Raw genomic sequence first — 19114 nt, 5'->3', positions numbered from 1 at the left:
GGCAATGTGTTCCACTGTGTGAGATTGGTGTTCCCATTGTATTTAAGTATTCCCACTTTATCACCTGTAGTCATTTCTTTATCCCTTGCTTACTTGCTTTGTCCCCTCGTCTTCCTCATGTGCCTCATCTCTTCTCTCTTGCCTTGCTTCTTTTCTCTCCTTTCTGTGAATGTGTAGTCACCATTGTTGAATGTTTTTCCTAAATCCAGTAACAAAGGTAACAATATTGTAACCATAGTTCTACCAGCAAATGTGGAGCCCTCTTTTGGACTCTATGAGTAATACTTTCTTTCAATCATGACCACATTTTTGCTCTCTGAAATTTGCATAAATGTAGCCAGCCAGTTTGTAATTGTAATTTGAGAGGGACAGTGCAAGTTAATGAACATCACCATACGACAATCAGGACGTGCCTACCTTAATATGCAGTTTGTGACACTCCTTGCCATCCTACGCTCGCTACAGCAAGTGGTGTAACCGTAACTGCTTATCCTGTTAGGGGTCGTGGGCGGGGGCTGGAGCTGTTGGGGAGGAGGCGAGGTACACCCTGGACAGGTCGCCAGACTATCACAGGGCTGATACAAACAGTCAGATAACCATTGATGCTCACATTCACACCACGGCCAAGTTTACCACCAAATCACTCAACCTGCATATCTGTGGGAAGAAGCTGTAGAAAACCCAAGCTGACTTGGGCACAACTTGCAAACTCCACAAAGAGGGCCTCACCCACCCCAAGGATTGAATCCCCCCACCCACGGTTTGAACCAGGAACCCTCTTGCTGTGACAATGCTAACCACTTTATCACTGTGCTGCCCTAATAGAAGATGGGTTACAACATTGTTACCTTCATTCTTTTTTACACGGGCTCCGCTCTCTACTGGACTCGATGGGTAGAGCACGTGGAGCCAGATTAATGAGCACCCTGTTGTGACATAACATTGACCCAGCCACACTGATCTTGTCAGGCTAGAGGTTAGTCACCTTGGCCTGCTCTTTATAAGATAGGCTGCCGCAGCAGAGAAGTAGGGGGCTGCAGCCAGGTCAGTGGGCAAATTGCTGATTGCTAAAGAGGGTATGGGATGGCGGAAAGTGTTGTGTGCTGATTTCTCTACTGTGGGCTCCACACATATTCAGGTAAACACATCCTGATTGGCCAGTTATGTTGTGCAAATTTCAGTTGGTGAATGCATGCTCATGTTTGGAGAGTAGTAGTCCAGTAGAGGGCTCCACCTGTGTGAGCTAGAACAATATGGGATCTCTTCTCATATCGTCAACATTCCAGTAAGCATTTTTAAATGTTTTATTTATCTACTGTCACTTCAAGTTTTTTTTGGTCACCGACATTCCAGATGAAATTTTCAAAGTATTTTCTTTACTTTTACATGGTGTTGTAAAAGGTGAGTATAGAAGCCAGCCTTTACTTCGTTTAACTCTGCTGACATGTTCCACTATTTTTTTTAATCTATACTATTTTTTTTAAAGAGTGACACACTTCTTTTTCTTTTTTTTTTTAATTTATTATTATTATTTTTTTTTAAAGATTTTTTTGGGGGGCATTTTAGCCTTTAATCGATAGGACAGACAAGTGTGAAAGGGGAAGAGAGCGAGGGAGTGACATGCAGCAAAGGGCCACAGGCTGGAGTCGAGCCCGGGCTGCTGTGGCAACAGCCTTGTACATGGGGGCCTGCTCTACCACTAAGCCACCGGCGCTGGGCGGCAGTAGCTCAGCCCATAGGGACTTGGGTTGGGAACCGAGGGTCGCCTGTTCAAGTCCCCGTCCGGACCGAAATATGGAGCGTGGACTGGAAGCTGGAGAGGTGCCCCTGAGCAAGGCACCCAACCCCCCAACTGCTCGGAGCGCCTGTCATGGGCAGCCCACCTTGACATCTCTCCACTTAGTGCATGTATAGGTCCTGTTTGTGCATGTGTGTGTTCGAACCTGTGTGTAATTGACAAATAGTGTGAAAAACTGAATTTCCCCTCGAGGATTAATAAAGTATATAAGATTAAAAAATTAAATTAAAATTACATCTTTTGAGCTCAGTTTTCAAAACTTTAGCTCTTGAGAATGGACTGAACGGATACAGTACATGTCAGATCTTACAAGAGTTTCACTGATGTAAAGATTGGAGTTTTATCAGTATCAACAGTTTTCATGTTGCTGAGTGAACTGTGTCTATCCCATGCATCCTGAATATGATTTTACTGCCTAAAATGGAGGACTCTTATAACTAACTGGTATGATAATGCACAAGAGAACAGAAGTTTCTGTGGTTATTTTGTGACAGCCTGGTGCTTGTGTGTAACATTAAATCAAAGTCACCACAGCGCATCTGGTGTGGGTAATTGCCCTATGTCAACATGCGTCAGTCAGATTAGTGAGTGCAGATGGAACACATACTTGCAGTCTTCAGGTGACTGTAAAAGGAGTTAATCAACTGAATCAGAAGGCCTTCATGCGGTATGCAAACTGCTGTGATGGCAGATGTTGGGAACAATTATATATTAATTAACTCCTTTCTTGATTTGCTCTGTAACATTCAGATATGCCTACTGGTTGAAAAATATAAAATTAAATTAAAACAAACAACCAAATCATGAGATGAAGGATATTATAGAGGTTTATGTAGGCGTGTCTCTGCCAGTTAAATTGGTCAAAATGACACATGCAACCTGAGCATTTATGTCCATAGTGGATGATTCCACACCTCATCTAATGCCAGTGTTTAGTGCCAATGCAGGACAAAGTTTTTATTTAGCAAGGTGGAATGAAACAGCTTTAATACATGGGACATGGATGCGGTGTAACACACATCTGCCGCAGCATAACGCTTCAGTTATAATCAACTGTAGCAGTTAATCTGACCACAGCCATGCTTGTCTGTGCAGGCACCATGTGGCTCTTCTCTAATGTGTACGCAGCTAGTCTATTTTTTTTTTCTCTGCAAACGGTTCCACAGCCCTTTAACATTCATTCATTCATCTTCTAACCGCTTCATCCTCTTGAGGGTCGCGGGGGGGCTGGAGCCTATCCCAGCTACATCGGGCGAGAGGCAGGGTACACCCTGGACAGGTCGCCAGACTATCGCAGGGCTGACACATAGAGACAAACAACCATTCACGCTCACATTCACACCTACGGACAATTTAGAGTTACCAATTAACCTAGTCCCCAATCTGCATGTCTTTGGACTGTGGGAGGAAGCCGGAGTGCCCGGAGAGAACCCACGCTGACACGGGGAGAACATGCAAACTCCACACAGAAGGGCTCCCACGCCCGGGATCGAACCGGCAACCCTCTTGCTGTGAGGCGAGAGGGCTAACCACCACACCACCGTGCCGCCCACTTTTATTTTAAAGTTAGAAAAATAAATGGTGATATACAGTATAGAACCATGGAAATAAATGAGCACAATCTGTTTAAAATGGATTAGCATGAATACCTTATTGTACCAGAGGCATTGTGATGCAGCTGAGCAATCTTTAAACACCTCGCTCAGCCCTGCCTACGTGACATGTCATGTTTGTACCCCAAGTATGTCAGCTGTAAGGGCGTGGGAGTGGGAGTGGTGGCAGGGTCCGACATTAACGGTTGCCCGAATGCCCGGGGCAAGTAAAAATAGCCGGCGGGCCAGCAGACCCTGCACAGACATGCCCGATCGGGCAAGCAGCACAGACTCAGATACACACACATACCGGACAGCCTCTCAGTCCTTACCCGCTAACGTTAGCTCATGTACAACACAGGTACCACACAGAAACTTTAACAAAGGGTCATAATGTGCTTCTAGTGACTGTCAAATCACCAGCGAAAGTTGTTTTAAATGTGGACACAGAGAGCAGCGCGATAGATAAGACAGAGATATTGGATAAAGGAGATACCCCACCATAGGCTTATCCAATGTTAAGAAAACGGTTATTCTTCCTGTCTCCTAAGTGGGCGTGGTTAGCTCTCCCTCCAATCAGAGCCTGTTCTCCCTCAAACCCCCCCTCCCTATCACCGTGTTGAACAGAGGCTCTGTGGATGTCTGTGGATGTCTGTGTATGCGGATCGAGAAGCAGGTGGAATGAAAATATGTTCTTCCTATTATCGCAGCCTATTGCTGCACAAATCTTGGGCATTTTTTATTTATTACTGGCGGTAAATAACTGTTTGTAAGCTAACTGTGATTTTACCGCCTGTTTATCAAGATCACAAGATCTCGCGAGAACTTGTTTTCTGAGACGGACAGGGCTCAAACAAAGTTAATTTTCTCTTGATCTGTGCGGATGAAAAATGCAGCTTTAGAATCAGAATGTTGGTAAGATGTGTGGCTTGTGGAAAACGAACCCAATATTTATTTTAGTGACTACAGGGCGAAAGAATTGACCATAAATTGTGATCACGTTCATTTTCCTCATTGCGACAATACATTCAGAGCTGCCGCAAGTCTCCTACGGGGGCGTGGCGCTGACGTCACTGAATCAGGAAGTGAGCTGAGTGCGGTATCTCGCTTTATCCAATATCTCTGGATAAGAACAGCATGCTGCCTGCTCTCATGGGACAAAGATCCTCTGAGAAGAAAGATGGTTCACTCTGCTCTGCCGCCAGGAACAAACTGGGAGGCAAAGATCCTCTCTGAGGAAGAGGGTTCACTTTGCTGCAGGGTTCACCAAAATGTTTTTTTGTTTTTTTTCTTTTAATAAATTGAACACACATTAAAGAACATGCAAGATCCTGTAGAGAATTAATACATATAATACAATACAATAAACACTGTCTAATTAAATGAAGGAAGAGGATTTTTTTTAAAGACAAATTAAATATTGGGGATTTATGTAAAAATACACAGAGACATATAAGCACTGCGGCTGCCCACTGCTCCCAGTGTATACAGTAGGATGGGTCAAATGCAGAGGTCAAATTTTTTTTCAATGTATGTAATGTGCTGAGAAAGGACAATAAATAATCTTCTTCTAATAATAATTTCTTAATAACTAGGAGATAACAAAAGAATAAAGAGATTTCAAAGACTAAATAAGGGACATGAATCAAAACAACAAGAAATGAGATATATCCCCAGTCATGCACACCCAGTTTTAATAAACTCAATACTGTTTTTCAACCCATATATTGTTTTGTCTTCATTCAATGTAGTTAGCACATATTGTTATTGCACCATTGGTTTTGGCCTTGGGGCCCCACATTCTGGCCGTGATGCCCCAATAAATTTATATTTATCAAAGGCCGAAGTGGCCTTGCCCTAGAAATATCTTAACTCCAGGCCTGTAATCGTGTATTTCCTCTCCTGTTTCTGTCCTCGGAGGGGCCAGTTGCAGTGTGCTGCTTTTTTATGTGCTGCTGCCTCCATTGGCTGAGCGTCTCTGCTGACGTAAGATAGAAGTCATGAGCGAAAATATGCACCACACAGCCAGAAAAAGAACCTCTTAGGCAGGGCAAGTAAGAATTTAGATGGGGCAAGTAGATTTGAGAAGTACTTGCCCGGCAGGGCAAGTAGGAAAAAACCTTAACGTCGGACCCTGGGTGGGCATGTAGCCTGTTTAAATTTCACTCAAGATATCCAAGTTTGTGTTCTGTCAATCAAGAGCTGTTGTCCCATTTGTTATTCCATATCATTCCAAATCAACTCTTGTTGTTTCCTACAATAAGAGACTGGCTACAATTAAAGGTATTATCCTCTTGTGGCAGAAGTGCCTCTGTAGTACCTATACCTATATTAGGTAATAATATAGGCATGATAGAGGGCAGTGTACATAGTGACAGCAGTGGGTGTGGAGGAACACACGCAATGAGTGAAATCAAAACTCCAGTCCAGCTCTCTTTTTTTCCATCATGGCATTATAGGCCTACATTATGACAGATATTCTGTTGGGTTTTTACTTTTACTACTCAACATCAGTGGTTTCTTTTTTAAGTGTGTTAAGAAAGTGATGTTAGCATTATGAACATACCATTCCCAGGTGTATCCAGCCTTTCTTCCTCATCTTCCTGACTGTTGCTTTCCTGAATGTTGTGCTCTTCCTCTGCTGTGCTGTCCAGAACAAATTTAGGATCCACACTGGGCTTGTCACGAAGACTTTTGTTGAAATACTCGTAGGCTGGGCAGCTTACTGTATGCGCTCAACCCCGCTCTCGTTGTTCCTATCCTTAATTCTTTGTACTTGGTTTTGAAATTTTTGATTTTTCGTTGGCATTGAAGCCACATTCTACAAAACCCCCGCTCCTCCATCCTGCGCGCTATGTCCTGATATATGGCTTTATTTCTGTATGTACCTTCTAATTTTTTCTGAACTGACAAATCCCCCCAGATAGCTATCAGGCACTTTATCTCCTTGTCCGTCCATGGTTTGTTGTTTTCCTCCATGCTTTTAACCCGTGGCTTGTAACTCCACAGGTGTCGCGAGGCAACGAGCGTCTCCCCAGATCTACGTTGTTGTTGTTGTTGTTGTTGTTGTTGTTGTTGTTGTTTGTGTTGTGCTGCAAGTGACTCAGTAGACACTTGGAAATCCTATTTGAGGGACCGAGACGTTCAGATTGAAATGGATCTGTAAAAATCCGATCGGAATCGCATTTGAAACTACCTCCGTATGTGGTTTGAATCAGATTTGGAAAAATCGCATCTCGTGTTTTTTTGCTGTCCAGACTGTTGGAAAATCAAGCTAGATACAATCTGGAAATGCTAAAAATCCGATTTGGAGTGGTAATCTGAACAAGGCCTTAGTGGCATACATCTTCCCATGTCTTGTTCTCCGTTTTTGGCATATTTGTCAAATCCATAACCCCCTACCCCATTTTATCCTTGGGTCTCTTATTCTGGTTCTTATTCCCAGTGTTATAACAGCCATTAAGGCTTTAGCTTCCAGGGTATGGAGAATGAGAAAAAGTGTGTGTGTGTGTGTGTGTGTGTGTGTGTGTGTGAGAATTAGCGTGAGGAAAGCTTGTAGGGAGGACAGGCTCTCTCTACTTTATGAAGGTTTACTTTTCAGAATGAATGACCAGCATTAAGCCTTGATTTCTACATAAAGAAAAGGCTGTTTTTTTTTTTTTTAGCAAAATCCCTCGTCATTGTGGTACACTTCCCATATCCCTACTGGGAGCACCCATTGACAGAATAGGCAATAACCAGTCAGAAGGAGCACCAAAGAGGAAATATCTTTCAGTGTGTTTAATTAATTTTATGAATGAATCTCCTTGGTTCCTGATCAATCTGACAAATGATTGGATTAACCCATTGGGTGCCATGGTAAACTTATGTCATTTGTCCCATAACTAACATTTGTAACATTTTGGTTAACTGCCTATTAAGCCCAGTGCACAAAGCAGGCTTTACACAGCAGCTTCATTACTTGCACTAAATATTATGATGTAAAAAAATAACTACTTGTTTAGAACCAGTTCTTGTATATATTTTGTGCAGACAATGGCCTCTAGTTTCGCAGAACGGGTGAGGTGGAGGCGCAGCGCACGTGCACTTCGCCAACTGAGTGTGGCCAGGCGGATTTTGCAAGTTTGGCACACCGTGCACCTGGCGCAGCTACTCGTCTTTCCCACCTCTGTCCCTCCTACCTGCGCAAGTCGGAAAGAGGGAGGAGAGAAGGCGTGGAGTGGGTTTTACACACACATTAGTTTGCAGCTGTGTTAATCAAATCAGGTTGGGTTTCCATTACGCGTGCCAAACGTGCCAAACGGTGCCAATCCCCTTTGATCTGACATCAGATGTGACGGGACAGTCGATATAGAGATACATTTATGTGCTGATTGCAGATAGTCGCATTGAATAGTGATTTTGTGGCTATTTATTGCATTGTTAATGTGCCTGACATTCTGGAGACCTGCCTGTGAGGTTTTGGTGATGTGTGCGCACTGTCAGCCAGTCAGCCAAACTTCTCCTTACACCGGCTGCGCTCCGCCTGCGCTGACAGTAGACCTGGTTTCAGCAGGCAACCTTTCAGCCTTCGGTGAAACCTATTGGCACAAAACTGTCACTGCGCCAAACTGGATCTGTCGACACCTCCCCCTGCTGCGCCGCCACACCCATCTCAGCGCACCTCGGTCTGCCAAACTACCAAACTGAGCGCGCCTCGGGTTGCGCTGCTCGAAACTTGCTCTGTGCAGGATTCGCCACCCTGCGCCACCCTGTGCTGCGCCGGGAAACTAGAGCCCAATGACTTTGTTTACATGCACAAAATAGTCCAGTTTTTGCCAATAGTCAGAGAAATACAATATTCCTGGTAAGCTGCTTACATTGCCAAAGAAAATGAATACTATGAAATAATATTCCTGTTTACGTGCAGCCATGCATACTCTGATTAATGTACCCTAACATGTCGTCTGTCAGGTTAAAATATGGAAATGTGGAATGGATGGAGCAGTCTGTGCCATTTTGCTTCTTTGCATCAAAATCTGATTTTTCTGGTGGTGGACTTGTTCCACTATGCGAACACAGCCTCTCTCTTTGATTCCTTCAGACCACCCTCTTGAAAAGGTTGGTGTTGCAATATTTGCACATATCCTAAAACTTGTGAATATCCGCTTTTTTCACAATTTTTAAAAGTTGGTGTGTTTCTCCTTCAAATCGAATATGAGAGCTTTTCTTTTGGGCATGCATCTCTACCACAGCCTTGCAAACTGTCGGCTAGTTGGTTTCTGTACAAACACAGAACTAAATTTAAAAGTTAAGAGGCCGTGTGTTGCAAACTACATTAAAATTGAGACGCAAATTTCGAATGTGCTGTATACATGTCAAAAGAATGCTCCTGTAACCCGAATGAGATCAGGATGTCCCACGTCTTGATCAGAAAATACTTCATTTCGAAAAAGGCCCAATTCAGAATATCCAAACAGGATATGGTGTTAACATGAGCGGTATGAAATTCAGAATACTGTCATATTTGAACTACCGCAAAACTTAATTAAATCAAAACTCAATTAAAAGCCTAGTCCCAATTAAACTGTGTAGCTACACATTTTGACAAATACATGCCTGTCTAAATGAGATGCCCGATCTGGTTGCCAATAGGGCTGCCAGTAACGATTATTTTCATTGTCGACTAATCTGTTGATTATTTCTTTGATTAGTCAACTAATCATTTCATCAAAGAATGTGTTAAAATGTTGAAAAATGTCGGTCTGTCTCGCCCAAACCCCAAAATTACGTCATCTAATGTCTTGTTTCATACTCACGCCAAAGGGTTTTAGTTCACTGTCACGGGAGAATGTGTAAAGCTGCCAGTATCTGAACGTAAAAAGCTGCAGTAAGAGTATTTTGGGATACTTTTATAGTACTTTTTTATGAAAAATGACTCAAACCGATTAGTCGACTACTAAAATAGTCACTGATTATTTTAATAGTCGATTAGTCATCGATTAGTCGACTAATCGTGGCAGCCCTAGTTGCCAAGCAGTTTTTATCCAAGTTCTTTGGATGTATAAAACCAGGTTGTTGGCTACCCACTTGAGCTAACATTAGTTAGCTGCTTAGATGGCATATAAGACAGTACTTATTAATTAATTAATTAATTTCAATTAGTTCATTTTTATGGAAACCCCTTTTGATTCTTTTGATGGAATATGAAGGAATATGAATAACTTACAGGGCAATCGATGAATGGACACATACACTGACTTTATGACAGCTTCAGAGGTCAATTGGCCGGTAAATCTGAATGAATTACTGTCTTCTTTGGTGCTTATACTGGAGTTTCAGCAAAATGAACTAAACAATTTAATTTTGGAGATTCTAGCCAAGCTAACAATATGTAGCATCTCCATATTGACAAAAGTTATAACAGGATAAAGTGGTGTTGTGTCGTATGCTGGAGACTGTAATCCTCGAATGCTATAAAATGAGTTTCGTAACTCTCTCCCTGATGCTGTCTCTAAGGGCTAGATCAAATAAATGATTCATAACTGATATGTTGTTTGAAGCCAAATTTTTAATTAAACAATTTGATTGTATTTCTCATCTTTGCTGAGGAATAGATTTGTGTGAAAAGAATTAAAAGCCTGTCCCATATAGATGCATGTCCCAAATCTAAGCCCGTTGAGTTCTGTTTAAGCAATAAATAGCCTGGGCTATTAATTGAAGTTTTACAGTAATAGAGGAATATTAGTGTGCATGTTAACAAAGTCTCTGAAGAGTACACCTCTGTGGTTGAGACAAATTTACCGGTAATCAAGGTACCAAAAATAAATGAGGGTCCCCTGGGAGTCTGGAGCTTTAGGGCAGTTAGCCCCTTACCCCCAGTTGGTATCTGGATGCGCACATTTAATGTATAAATAACAGTTAGGCTTGGCATTAAGGCCGGGTGATATCTCGATATTTTGGATACTGATATTTTTTAAAATGAGATGTGGAATGCGAAGCAATCGTTTACATTGATATGGTCCGTTGCTCCACGCTGTCTCGCCTGTTTGTCCACTCCGCAGCCGCAGCTTCTTTCTCCCTCTCTCTCTCTCTCTCTCTCTCACACACACACACACACACACACACACACATGCACATATGCACATTAGGTGCGTTACAGTAGGTTGATTTTATCCATGCGCACTCCTCTCGCAACTTTTCCACAAGTATTTACTTCCAACGAAAAAAGTAATCCTCTGTTCATTCATCCTGAAAAACAGATGAAACTGAAAAACGGAACATTCACTTCACTATCCACCTTTATTTTCTTGACTCCATGCAAGCTACCAGTCCTTGAGTGCCGTGTGTGCAAACAGAAGCTTGGTCTGCATGATGTTTGATTGCCGTGTCTGTGACCCGCAGCTTTTGTTTCGGAAATGGTCACTATCGCTAGTGTGCTCACTTGTATACATTTTATTTATGCAGATGTTATTTTATGCACTTCAAATGTGATCCTTCTGAGCTGCCAGATCAAACTCTCTGGTGGACCGCATACTGGAGTTTGCAATCAGTGGGGCTGGCTGAAACGGAAAGCATTGCGGTGGCGCCGCTGTCGTAGGACCACCGCCTTTTAAAACGGCCATTTATTTATTACGGAAAATATTGATATATATCTTATTTTGAAATTCCAGGTAAAGACATTGAGATATTGATTTTGTTCCATAGCGCCCACCCTGACTTGGCAATATATAAAGAGCTCTGTGAGCACTGGCTTTGGTTATGGCTAAAAAAAATAAACTTTATTATAGTTTAAATTGCTCTTGACCTCAAGTGGCTCAGAGACAACACCACTGGCCTGATATAAATGGTGGAAGGCAATGTGGAGGAAATATGCCAATCTGAGACAATACTATATTTGGACCCATGCACAAGCAGATTCAACATGCACGAGCAGTTTGGACGAGGCAGCGTACATTTCAGCGACAAATAGCAGTCAGCATAGGCCCAAAAGGGATTATTCCAGCAGGAAAGGTTCACAACAATGGGGAAAGTCTCAAAAGATGTGAGGCATGTATATATACTATAATTATAATAATTATATAATTATATACATTTGTGTGTTTCTCTGTCATGGTAATTTATTGTAATAATGTACATTTGTGTCTCAAGGTCTTGATGTGTCTGTTGGCAGGTGTTAATGTTCTGAGTGTGTAATGTAGGTTTTTGAATGTGTGTATTTTCATGTCTGACTTTGATGCTGTGACATGACAGCTGAATACATACAAAGAGACAGTAGTTTATGGACTGAGTGTGTGTTTGTATATGTGTGTAGTGTAGTTGTTGAGTGCTGTCACATTCCCTTCCTTGTTAAAGCTAATAAATTGGCACTAACAGATGCAGGAACCAGAGTCAGCTGCTCCTGGCTTGTTATCATGTCAGTCTGCCTGCCTAATGTAGCATAAAACCCAACAGTTGTGTTCTCATTAATCAATGGCGTTTTTCTCTGTCTTATTGTTAAGATTGCATTTATGACTGGAACAATCCACAGGTAAGCAGTAAGCATGGAGAGTGTTAGTATTGATTAATATTATTGAGCGAATATTCTCTGGCTCTGATGCTCAGGTCAAACCTTTAGAGCAATCCACTTTAAAATATTTAATGCTAACAGAAGGAAAAAAGGACAGTTTCTTTTCTCTGACAGCACTATATTCATAGAATTGTTTTTCATAGCAATACAAATGTCATCCAGATTTCTCACTAAAGGTATCACATCAGTGTTGCATAATTGCTACAGAGTCTTGCATCAATCCAAGCCACAATCTACACAGACAAATGATGGTGTCCAGAATCCTCCAGAAACCTTTTTCAAAAAGCTGCCAATGCGACCCTTACATTGGAAGATATCCTGTGTACAGAGTTGACATTTTGGTCCGAGGGTGGTGCTACAGGAAAGATAACTGTCATTCAGTGATTAAATACACAAAATATTCAGAATTTTGCCTGAATTTAAGATAATAAACCCATTGAGCAGTTTACATGGCTAGTGAAAATGAATATTTCACCAATATTCCCGTTTACATGTAGCCTAATACTGTATGTTTGTTGTTTATCACATCAAAATATAGAAGAGTAGAACAGCTGGAGCTGCTTGTCATTTTGCTTTTTTGAGTGAAAAGTTTCCTACTGGTAGTGGATTTGTTTGACCAAGGGAACATAGCCTTCCTTTTTTCTTCCTTCAACTACTGTCTTGTTGTGTCTTGTAGAGGTTGACGTTGTGATACTTAAAACGCAAAAACCTGATGATATCCAAGTCTTTCATAATGTTTAAATCTAAGTGTGTTTCTCTTTCCAACCAGAAATATGGGCTTTTCTTTGGGGCTTGCATCTTTATTAGCATATTTTAATAGATTGTCCAGTTTTATTTAGTGTTGTCAAGAGATTAAAAAAATGGAGAGATTAATTAATTATGATCTGTAATTAATTGATCTAATTAATCTCTTTTTTAATCTCATCTCAAAATTGCTGAGAAAAGCCCTCAACTTGAGGTATTTTCATTTAAATTCATTACATTATTATGGCAGATGATCAAAAGATTGATATATATTACAAAAAGTGGTTTTATAAAGTCATATTTATTGTTTTCAACAATAACACACTTGAACACAGATGCAGTACACCTAGCCATTACATTCTATTGTTTTTGAGATTAGTGCTGCAACCTTCAGTCTCGACCACCAGGGGGGTGCTCCTCTGTCATGACAGGTCAGCTTCATTAAAAGCATAGCTGCAGATTAACACAACAATAGATGTAAAAACACAGAGAAACAGTACATCTGTGACCAGTTCCCTAATTTTATTTTAACAGTTTTCTCAATTATTTTCCTCTTTTCCAGTTTCTCATTTTATTTCATGGAAGTGATCAATGTAAGTGCACTTGTCCTTTCAACTTAATAAAAAATAAAAGCTAACAAAATAAAAGACACCTGGTACATTTGTTACAGCTGTATCAGTTTATAGAACAGTTTTGAACAGTTAGAACAAGAGGCTGCACTGCAACGTGCAAATCACTCCTTCTCGTGGCTGCCTGCGCTTTCCCTGTCCTTGTGGCTGCAATTTGCGCTGTCTTCTCTTCTTCAAACTACAACACCCATAATTCATGTAGGAACTGCTGCAGCCAATGTGCAGCCAGTGGGAGCTGCATGACGACTCAACCACCGTGATCAGTTTTTAATGTTTTATCGGGCAATAACCACGTCAGACTCTGCTCTAGTGTAATTTTCGGTACAATCAGGGCAGGATTCAGGATTCAGGACAACTGCTTGGATTTCGGGACTGTCCCGAAATCCAAGCAGTTGTCCTGAATCCTGCCGTTAAATATGGCTGTAATTAATTATTCGCAATTAACGCCATAATTTGACACCCCTAGTTTTATTGCCACCCCAACCTGCCTCAACACAAGCACTCAGGACTGCTTCCTTGTTTAATGCTGTCAGCGCATTGGTCACATGATCACAACCTTTCAAATTGTGTGGGATATTTACAAATTTGGGTGCATTGCTTTTCTTAGGAAACCATATGCAAACTTTGTGAGAAGAGCCTGTCTCTATCTCAGCCTTGCAAACTGTTGGCAAGTTGGTTTGTGCACAGTGTATCCATGACAACATACAAAGGATCGTCGCTGATCAGTCAGTCAGTTCCCCACTTCTCTCATCCTCTTTTCCATTCTCATGCTCTCCGTTTTCCTGTGTCAATCTCTCAGTCCCCTCTTTCAAGGTTTTCAAGTTAAAAGTTTAGTTTTTATCCTTCTGAAGATGCTTTGACAGTTGAGAGGTTAGAGAAATTCTTTACTGTCCCCAGAAGAGGAAAGCTAAGAGACGGTGTTGGGATTCACTGGACCACAGATGATTTGTCATTTGTTAAAATCTAAACTAAAATGTGAAGGCTTTTCTTCTCTGCATGCTCTTAGTTCTTCAACAGATGATAATTATTTGACACCCATCTCCACAGGATGCACCACCTCACACCTCAGTGAGACCAGTCATCAAACTTGATTGGACAGGACTTTGACAGTGACATGCCCCTCTGTGATGTCACCAAGCAAACTTCAGGAGAGTTGTGCTCTCTCATAAGTCTTCCTCTTCATCCTGAGCTGTGGACCAGCCCAGAGGTGCTCTCTTTCCTCCTGGGCCTTGAGCAGCCCCGACAGGCGCTCTGTTTCTCCTGGGCTGGCAACAAGCTCAGACCTTTGCTCTTTGCCCCCGAACCACTAAAAGGAGAGCAATTGCTTACAGACTTGTGCTTTCTCCTGGACCATGACTTGCCCCCGCAATTGACTCGTTTAAAATAAAAAACGACCTTAGGACAACAGAGTGACAGTAACAAGTTGTTCCTTTTATTCCTTACAAATAAATTTTGCAGCTTACTCAATCAGTGCAAACAAGGGTTGCCTCCTTCGTCTGGCTCAAAGCCAAAGTGTTGCCATAGTGGCAAATTCCTTGATTTCGTCGAGACTAAATTGTCCGCCATTATCGACTCCCCATCACTATTAAACAAACTCCAGGCTACAGTAGAGGCGCATGCGCACTCGCACCTCCTAGCTCAGTCCCCGCCCCACCCCCTATCTCTCCTGCTTGCTGTGCGCTTGGTGAAGAGGCAGACACAGGTGCTCACAGACTTGGGCTTACAATAAGCAGAGCGGACTACGTGTAAAAATGTCCGTGAAAAATCCCCGCGATGTGAAAAATACATGCCGAACAGTCTTTTGTGTGACACTGGTGTGCGGAGCGAAGTCCGCACGGTCGTGATTTGCGCGCACAGGGCTTGCGGACATCCACTTTTACCGGGCGGACCTCAGCGGCGTCCGTTCCGCGTATGTTCTGCCTGAGTATGCGGTCTGGTCGGTCTCAAAAAATAAAACCCGGTCCAAGACGGAGTACCGGACCGAATTGGTATTACAGAGAGCCGACCCAACCCTACTCACGGCAGACAAACCTGAACCAGAGAAGTTGGAGGTGCCAACTTAAGGTTTGCAACTAACTTTCCAGCAACAAGGAGAACCAAGTTGAGTTAGCACCCCAACGTCTAACTCTGCAAGGACCCTGAGCGACCGGTTTCCTCGGGTCTACACCTTCGGAACAAGGACACAACAAAGACTGCTTCTGGAACCACAGCTCTTTCAAGCCTTCCTCTGCTGGCTAACAAAGCAGCACACCACAAAGCGACTCTTTCTTCCATCCATGTAAGGATTGGTAATGTAACAACTGGGGATAGCTTTATCACAGCTGTACAGGCTAAGCAAGACTGTTTAACTTGTTGAATGTGATTAAATGCGGTTTACCAAGTTATTGTTGTGATTGTTTGCAGTTAGGTTATTGGTTAGTTGGCTTCGCCAAAGCTAAGTAATGTTAGTTTGCTAATGCTGTTGACAGACAACGTCTTGCATGCAAATAAGCATCCCTTGCACTAATCCAGACTTTATGCAACACATATCACATTCACAGACTCATTTACAAACAGGCTTTTGACAGAGCTACACCCAAGATGCAAATCAAAGTTCCCGCTTCTTTTCTTTTGTCTTTGTCCTAACCACACGGTCAGACAAAACCTCCCCCGATCTGAAGCCAGCTTTGATTTGGCCATCTTTTTTTGCTGTCTGTTTAATGTTGCACAAGAGTGAACTAATAGTCAACCTCTGCTACGTAAAGCACTGGTACTTTAATTGGTCCCAACAAATGGTGCCACTGTGTAAAACATAGCACTGGTGCCACAACAAAAAGTATCCCCTCTTTTACAGTATCACTATGATAATTTACAACATTAATGGTGCCCCTTGGTGAGGCCTAATATTCTAGTTTACTACATTATTGGTGCCTCCATGTGACGCCCAGTATTGTTCCCAACAACGGGAAAGATGACGAGGTCTCATTTTAAAAAATGGTATAAAACAAGCTTTTAACTGCAGTTCATTTGTGAAAGAAAGGCTACACGTAGTATTACATTGTAAATATATTTTTTCATGGTATGAAGAACTGTTTCGAAATGGCTCATATGGTTTTACATCATACATGCTGGCTGTGAACCCTTATGATGCTCTATGTAGACTTAAAAATGCCAGATACATCACTCTGAGAAGTGGTGGGTGTTCTGTTAGTGAGACAGGCTAGACAGGTGGAATTTTACTGTTTCATTCACTTTTCTTCAAAGCATTTTGAGCTTTTATGTTTTTGAGTGATGTTATTATCTGGCATGAAAAAAATTCAAGTCTGACAGAAAATGTGCATTCCTTTCAGTTAAATGCACAGCATCATATCATATGAAAAATATTTCTTTGTCTTTATTTCTGCTGTTTGATGAAGTGGCAAAGTCACCAACTGTCTGTTTCCAGCTCCAAAGTCTTTTAACTACAAAGCCTGCAGCTCATTATCAGCCTCTCAAAAGTCTAAGTGATTGGCTCTATGCAGAGTGTGATCTTTGTGTCACAATGCTGTGGATTACCTTAAGGGTCAGGTTATGCAAGAAAAGAACTAGCTGGTGCGAATTGTTATCTTGAGGGCATTTGTAGTTTTGCACTTGGTCGAACACAAAAAAACAAAAAACAAATAGTTCTGTACTTAGTTTCTCACCTCCACACAGCTGGCTAATCACCACTTGAAATGGGTGTGAAGGTCAGATTGTTGGTTTCAGACTGTGGCCTCCAACTCTGATTAAGAGTGATCCCCAGTGTTGGATTATACAGCCTCCACAATCCCCCTGTGGCCACCAATGAACACTGGAGATGAACCACATTGGCTGGCTTTGAGAGTCAGACCAGTTGCGTTATCAACTGAGAGGGGGCAGTATTAAATGTTCCATACTTTGGTCACTAGCTGACAGAGCACTTGGCTTACCTTCAGCCTGCTCAGAGTTACATTTCCATATTTGATTTTCTGTGTGATGCCCTCAAAAACTAAACCCAATTCTGGCAGAGCTCAACACTGGAAATAAGATGCTAAAATTGTTGCCATATTTCTTATTCAGAAACAATGCAATATCTATAAAACATCTTAAGTACTGCTGATACATTTAACCACATCTCATTTTACAGCAAATTAATTTATGTTTGGTTAAAAACTACATTTGTTACATTTTATTAGTGTTGATTATACATGCAGTCAGTTGCTGTGATAAATTTCTTAGTGAGTACTATATTGACAGAAAAGGCTGATGCATTGCATGTGAGCTCCTGATGCTCAGCACCCAAATACTTCCCAAACCTTTCCAGCATGGGAAGGTGGGCATTTCAAACATGGCTCTGTTTACATGAAGTAAAGGCGTAATGCACCTCCCTGTTAGACTAGAACAGATAAAAACGTAAATTGAATAACACTAGTTTTAGCAGTGTCAAACACGTCTCGTTATTTAGTACCTGGATGCTATGTATTACCACCCTGGCCAATAGTTATTACTTTACTAGTCAAAGATATCATTAGTTGACAAAAATATTTACTTAGTTGTCATCTGCCCTCTCGACCCTGCTGGTCTTGGTTGTCTTTTCCAGTTCATTTTAGGGATGCTGAAGAGGGTCATTATCCCAACATCCAGTGATTAATGATGTATTCAAGCATTTTCATTCCAACTTGATTGTTTAACAGACATAGACTCAGATATTACATACATATAGACATGACACTCATCATCACGCTTGTTTCAGTAACTCTCTTCACCTCCCTTCTTTACCTCCATCTGCTCTTCATCGATTTTACATCTGCTTTTAACTGTATTCAGCCCCATATCTTAGCCGAGCGTCTTTTAAACTATAATATCGATAGGGGTCTGATTTACTGGTTGTTAGATTTTTTAACTGTCAGGTCACGACGTGTGAGGGTCAATGGTGTCTTGTCTGATGCTCTCTTCTCCTCCACTGGCTCACCTCAGGGATGCGTTCTCTCGCCACTCTTATTTGTGCTATACACGAATTTATGTCAGAGTTCACATGAGAAGTGTCATATTATAAAGTCTGCCGATGATTTGGTGATTGTGTCCCTCCTTAGTCATGTCGACCCTAAGCCTGGCCCCGTAGTGGAGGAATTCATTCAGTGGTGCAAGTCGTCTTTCCTTCTCATTAATGTTTCCAAAACTAAGGAAATGATGAGCGATTTTGGGAAGTCCAGTGCAGCCACCACTCCCCTGTTGATCAGCGACCAAGTAGAGAGGGTCCAGCAGTACAAATACCTCAGTACGGTGATTGACGACAGGCTGTCCTTTGAACATCAGGTCGATGCCGTGTGCAAAAAAGCCAACCAGCGCATGTACTTTTTATGCAAGCTCAGGAACTTGAATATAGACACTAGGTTCATGAAAATGTTTTATGTCTGTTTTATTGAATCTGTTCTTACATTTGCTTTTATCTGTTGGTTCGAGTTAGTCAGCTTGAAGAACCGCAACAGACTTCAGGGCATTGTCAAAGTGTGCAGTAAAATTGCTGGTACTCCATTGACAAACATCTCTCTTTTACATAAAACTAGGTCCCTGAGGACCCCAGTCCGACCCCAGTCATCCCCTACCATCAGAATTCCAACTGCTCCCATCTGGACGCAGATTTTGTATGCCTAGATGTAGGACAGGCAGATTTAAAAAGTCCTGGGTTCCAGTGGCCATTGGCCTTTTAAGTAATGGATGATTTTTAGTCTTTTTTTAAGCCATTTTAAGGTGTATTGCACGCACTGTGGTCACTTTACCTTTTTATGTTTTTTACTATTTTTTGTTATTCTCTGTTATATTTTGT

The 19114-nt window shown here is 41.8% G+C and overlaps 1 protein-coding gene across 6 annotated transcripts in view; it reads left to right on the top strand.

The window, feature by feature from the left end:
- Positions 1-19114, top strand: part of fat3a (FAT atypical cadherin 3a) — a 391610-nt gene that overhangs the window by 231866 nt on the left and 140630 nt on the right. The window lies entirely within an intron of this gene.

Source organism: Epinephelus fuscoguttatus, linkage group LG5 (genome assembly GCF_011397635.1).
Source record: "Epinephelus fuscoguttatus linkage group LG5, E.fuscoguttatus.final_Chr_v1".
Lineage (NCBI taxonomy): Eukaryota > Metazoa > Chordata > Actinopteri > Perciformes > Serranidae > Epinephelus > Epinephelus fuscoguttatus.
This window is presented reverse-complemented; position numbering and strand designations above follow the sequence as displayed.